Below are 6,000 nucleotides of genomic sequence, written 5' to 3'. Positions count from 1 at the left end.
TTGTGTTTAGACACAGGCAACATTCATTATTGTCCTATTTTTAAATATTAAATTGAATGTTTGCTCCTAAGAGGAATTATAAGAAACGTTTCCCTTACTATACTGGCTCTCATTAGATTTCCTCTTAAAATAAAACTCTGTGTTCCAGCGGTCGCCTTGATTGGAACCTTCCTAGGACGACAGACGGGTCCAGCCCTCCCTAACAGCACTATGTTCTCTGGGGTTTCAGCAGCTGCCTAGACAAGCTGAAGCCTTGTAAACCCGAACCCCAGGTTCTCCACCGGGCCTCCGTGCCAACCGAGAGAAAAGCACGGGAGCTTCTTTTGTGTGAGCTTACCACACCGGCGCGTGGAGCACTGAAACCTTTGGGACCGGTTTTCCAAGGGGCTGGCTGGCAGACAATGAGTGACCACCCTGAGCCAAGAGTGTGGTGGCATTTTTTCTGCTACAACAGTCAGAGCTGACCTCTGCAACCTGAGGCCATCCTGCACCACACTGGTTTCTGAGGCCATCATCACCCTTCCAGGCAGTAATTCCCAAAGCTTGTGAACCATGTCAGGAGCTGAGCCTTCTGCAGCTCTACAATCAACTTAACTGACCCCTAGCCGACTCTCCGCTGCTCTGAGGGCCAGGACTGGACCACACGTCTCTCCAGTCCACCCCAGCTCCCCACAGTCATGGTACCTGGGGTGGGTGTGTATGTATGCATGTATATGTGTGTGTATGTATGTATGTGTATATATATATATATATATTTATGTATGTATATATATTTATGTGTATATATATATGTGTGTGTGTATATATGTGTGTGTGTGTGGATGGATGNATGTATGCATGTATATGTGTGTGTATGTATGTATGTGTATATATATATATATATTTATGTATGTATATATATATATTTATGTATGTATATATATTTATGTGTATATATATATGTGTGTATATATATATGTGTGTGTGGATAGATAGAGATAGATAGATAGATAGATAGATAGATAGATAGATAGTAGGGGCTCAGTAAATGCTGCTTGGGCTGTTGGGGCTTGCACTGCAAAGCAATTTACCATCCTGCTGAGGTTAAACCCTGTCCTGTGAACGTCATCTGGAGGACCCTCTCATTCTTTCTCTCAGATCCTATGAAACAGGCTCTAACTTCCCCAGTCCCTGGATGTCCTCTAGTTGTAAACTGCAATTTTGGATTTTATATTCTTTGAATAGTTTAAGCCCTAAACTCTATTAGTTTTCATGTGTCCTTTCTCTTGCCCCTCAGCTGAGTAGAACTTGTTGAAGGCAGGTCTTCAACGATCCAGCACGCTCCCTGCCTCTCTCAAAGTGCATGGGTACTCAGTAAATACTTGTCAATTGAGATGACCTAGAAACAAATTGGCCTTTGACTCCGGTTTCAGAGTGAACACATGGTCACAGGAGCTCCAGGATTCCTGCAGTTAAAATGTCTCCATTCTAAGCCTGGGAGATGGTCTGCCCCAAACCTCCCACATACGTTGCATGACCTAGAGTCTGAAACGTAAGTCAAAGTACCTTTTAACACAGTAGACACCTATTGTCTTTTCTTAATATTGACTTCATTTTTCCTCTTGGCTCTGTCCAAGAAGTTGGAGGTGGCATGGTAACACTAAGATATCTAATCCCTATGGGTAAACTGAATTTCTATTCATTAGGCGAGCCAGCTGTCTGTTCTGACACATCTGTCACAACAGATAGGCAGAGACGCCAAACACATCTCCCAGGGGATTCTGGCCACCTCACAGTTCAAGCATGCTGGGTAGCCTGACAGGCCGCTGACTTCCCCAGGTCAACCCTGTGAGGACGCTGTCCAGCCTGAGCTGCTGCAGGACTCGGGGTAGAAGCGTGGGCACGTCTGGGGCAGCGGGCTTGCCCTCGGCCACTCGGGGGCCACTCTCGGTATCTGGCTCCTCCGTCCTCCAGTGTCGTGCAAATAACTGTGCCATCAAACTCAGTTCTCTCCTGCTCTGAGGTCGGGGCACCAAGCACCGAGGAGGAATTTCCAAAATCCTTCCATTGTCCAATTCATTAACAAGCAGGACCCTTTTCACTCTGTAGCAGATAATGCTCAAAGAATACCTCCACCGTCTTTCCTTGAAACAACAAAATACCTTTCCGAACATGACAAATGCATTCTGCGAAGACTGCACTCCGGGCTGAGAGAGTTTCTGCACTCCCCATGCCTGGAGAGACAAATGGGTTACGCACACACACTCCCCTGGGGCAAGATGTGCGGCTCTCGAAAGCCATGAAAAGGGGGGGCTCAAGAGGACCGCTTTTATACCTACCCAAACGGCCTTGCTAAGCAGAAAGCCCCAGGACACACTCTAAGCACCCTCTTGCTCAATGAGACAGAGCCACTGGACTAAGGGAACGGGGAGAAAATTCACGCAGGCACAGCCCAGCAGCACGGAGCAGCGGGCCAACTGGAGGATTTCATAACGGGGTTGTTTAATTTGGGACTGACCATTTCTGTGAGGCTATGCCAATCCTGTTGGCTAACAGGGCTCAGAGTACAAGCTGGAAGAAAAATAGAGCTGGTCTTTCAGACTTTCCCCCTTAGCTGATGCAAGATGTGACTACAGGAGAGCAAAGGGAAGCTGCAGAAAGCCACGCAGTACAGTGAGGAGGAAAATCTACTGCAAACCAAGGCAGAAGCTGATGCTTTATGCCACCTTCAGCCACGGAACCTGGAGCAGTGAAGGGTCTCCGAGGAGGAGGCCATTCTTCCCCAAGAATGCACCACTGACTCGGTGTTGTACCCCCCTGCCTGAAAGCAGGCAAGATACACACCTGCTTCTACCCTAACCCCATCCCTCCTTCTCCGCCCCCAAACCACAGCAACCTCATCGTACTAGGCCTAGACCGTGAATTACTAAGGCCTCCCTACTTGGCCACTGGCTAAGTCTCTGTGTTTGAATCCATTGCCTGCAGACAGACCATCCTTCAATGTCACCGTATCACTCCCAGCTAAAAACCTTTTATTGCTTCTCTGTCCCCTACAGGATGAAATTAAATGGCTTAGCTTTGAAAGAAGTGCTTTCCCCATATGGTCTCCCTGGCACTTATGGTGTCGGCAGCTGCCACTTCCTCTACCCATCCCCGGGCTCCACGGCCAACTCAAGAGACCTGGGCCCGCCGACTGCCTTCATGTGAGGCCTACACGAGGAAATAAACTCCTTTAAGGATGGGAAAGGGAGGAAAGCAATGGTGATCTAGGCCTTACATGCTTGAGGATGATGAACACAGTATTTCTAGAGAATGATTCAGCCCAAACTCATATGGTATCTGTACTATAAATGAACAGAGAAATGTTAATTGAAGGCATAAAAGACCAGGGCCCCGATCCTGGTTTTAGTAATACCACCAACCTGTCTATTTGTGAGACAGCAACTGAACAAATCTACGTATTGAACTTTCTCACGTAGATAAAGCCTACCTCAAACAAATATTATGTTTCAAACTGCCGGTGTGGAAATCGGTTATTTAGAAATCTGAGGTTTTCCTTGAAAGATACACTGCCTTATCTACCAGAGGAATGTCCTCTAACTGCCTTAAACTAGTCAACAGTGGTCAAGATAATTAAAGCTCAAAGCAGCAGGTGTAAAATTCAGTTTACGGTTTCAACTTAGGTTAATAACAGAGTCAGAAAGTAGAAAATCTAACTATTTATGGACACCAGACATCCCTGGAACTGACCTTCGGAAAATTAGCCTTTGGATATAAAAATAAAATATTCACGTGGCCTAATATTACATATCACATCATAGAAAACAAACACCTAGATGACGCTCTTAGTTTTAGGATTAAGGCACATCTAGTCCTGACTTAGACTCAAATGTGTATTAATTTTTATGGTGATTACAAAGTGCCAAACTGGCTGTAACTTTAGCTTATCTTTCCAGAGATGACTTAATAAACTATTTTGTTGCTAACATACACTGTGAATGAATAATAATTACCTAAAATTTTCTCCCATACAGTCATTCAGAGAGGCTATGTGTGTCCGTCACATGAACCTGATGATTCCGGCTTAGGTGAAGCCCAAAGGAACTTTGATCTCAGAGCTTGACTGGACATTATAGTCATCAAGATCATCTATTTATTTCAAAAGTGAAGAAACAGAGCAAAGTAGCTTAAAATCATCCAGTCTAGTTGGTGCTCAAACTTGAGCCCAAGACTCTGGACACTTAATTCTGGGCTCTTTCTGTTGCAGTGTAATTCCCCAGAACACGAGGATATCAGAGCCATTCAGCCTGGGGTTCAAAAGGATTAGCTGTAGCTAACTGTTAAGTGTTTATTATGTGCCAGGCATTTTGTGCTAAGTGTTTTATAAGCACTGGCACGTTTAATCATCTCAACAATCTCCACTGCAGACCAAGGAAATGAGGCTTGCCTGAAAAACATACAGAAGTGGGGAGCAGAATTCATATCCGAGTCTGAACTTCAAAATGTATGCTCATTGAGAGGGCTGGCCTACCTCCCTGCCTGCTTTTCCTGTGATTCACTCCTAATCATAATAAAGGTCCTGAGAAGATCTGCATGAGTCACCTTGACCTGCCTGATGGCAGCACTTACAAACTTTGGCCATGGAAATTCTCCCCCCAGGATATCTATTTAACGCCTTTCAGAATTAGTATTCTTGGCATCATAGATAGGGGAAAAAAATTCTACATGAAAAGTTAGAGTTCTAGCTTAACAGTTTCTTCTCTGCCTAATGTCCTATAAGTTCCCCATGTGAAGGATGCCTGGAGTCATGACCCTCAATTGTTATTCATTTCAGTAATACCTTCATCTCTGTCAAGTGTCCCATCCAAACCAAAGACATAATAGAAGAACCCTATGTTTATTGTTGGAAAAAGATACTGTTGTCCTTGAACAGGTGACATTTGCCTGTTACGTAAGCTTATAAGCAAATACTGTTGTATTTACAAGCACTTATTTTAAGGGTTTGTTTACATCTGACTAACTACCTGGTACCCAATCATGTCCCAGGCTTAGTCTAACATCCTGTATAAGATACATGCAAAAATCCAAGGTCAGAGGTGAGGTCACACATGAAAGATAATTCGTAAATCTTTTACTTAAGAAAGCTAAAGTGTTTCACTTGTTTTTTTTTTTAAACAACTTATTTATTTTAGAGAGAGAGAGTGTTCAAGAGAGCGCGTGCAAGCAAGAGGTGGGGTGGAGAGGGAGATGACTCCCTGCTGAGCAGGGAGCCCAACGCAGTGCTGGATCTCAGGACCCTGAGATCATAACCTGAGCTGAAATCTAAGAGTCAGACGCTTAACCAACTGAGCCACCCAGGCACCCCTAAAGCCTTTAAGAAACACTTCAGGGTACCTTCCATAAAGTGGGGAATGGATTTATAGGCATACCTCAGAAATACGGCAGGTCTGATTCTAGACCACCGCAATACAGCGAGCATCACAATAAAGGGAGTCAAATGAATTCTTTGGTTTCCCAGTGCATGTAAAAGTTATGTTTACACTATAGTCTATTAAGTGTGCAATTACATCATGTCCAAAAACCAATCTATGTAACTTAATTACAAAATATTGCTAAAAAATGCTAACATCATCCGAACTTTCAGTGAGTTATAATCACTGATCACCATAACAAGTATAATAACGAAAAGTCTGAAATACTGCAAGAATTACCAAAATGTGACAGGGACACAGAGTGAGCAAATGCTGCTAGAAAAACAGTGCTGACAGACTTGCTTGATGCAGGGTTGCCACAAACCTTCAATCTATAAAACAAAACAAAAACAAAAAACCCACAATACCTGCAAAAGCACAATGAAACAAGGTATGCCTCTAAATTATTTACTTCCACGTATTAGGAAACATGAATCCAAATTCTGAAAAAAATCATTTTGGTTTCCTGAAGAAAGAATCGCACGTAGGTATGAAGTGTGAGGGAAGAGGAGGACTGGTCAGGGTTGCTCACAAAAATGGCAAATTAAAA

The 6,000-nt window shown here is 43.8% G+C and overlaps 1 protein-coding gene across 1 annotated transcript in view; it reads right to left on the bottom strand.

Moving 5' to 3' along the window:
• Positions 1-6,000, bottom strand: part of SDC2 (syndecan 2) — a 104,530-nt gene that overhangs the window by 19,157 nt on the left and 79,373 nt on the right. The window lies entirely within an intron of this gene.

Source organism: Ailuropoda melanoleuca, chromosome 9, assembly GCF_002007445.2.
Source record: "Ailuropoda melanoleuca isolate Jingjing chromosome 9, ASM200744v2, whole genome shotgun sequence".
Classification (NCBI taxonomy): Eukaryota; Metazoa; Chordata; class Mammalia; order Carnivora; family Ursidae; genus Ailuropoda; species Ailuropoda melanoleuca.
Note: the sequence above shows the minus strand (reverse complement) of the source record. Positions and strands in the feature narration are given on the sequence as shown.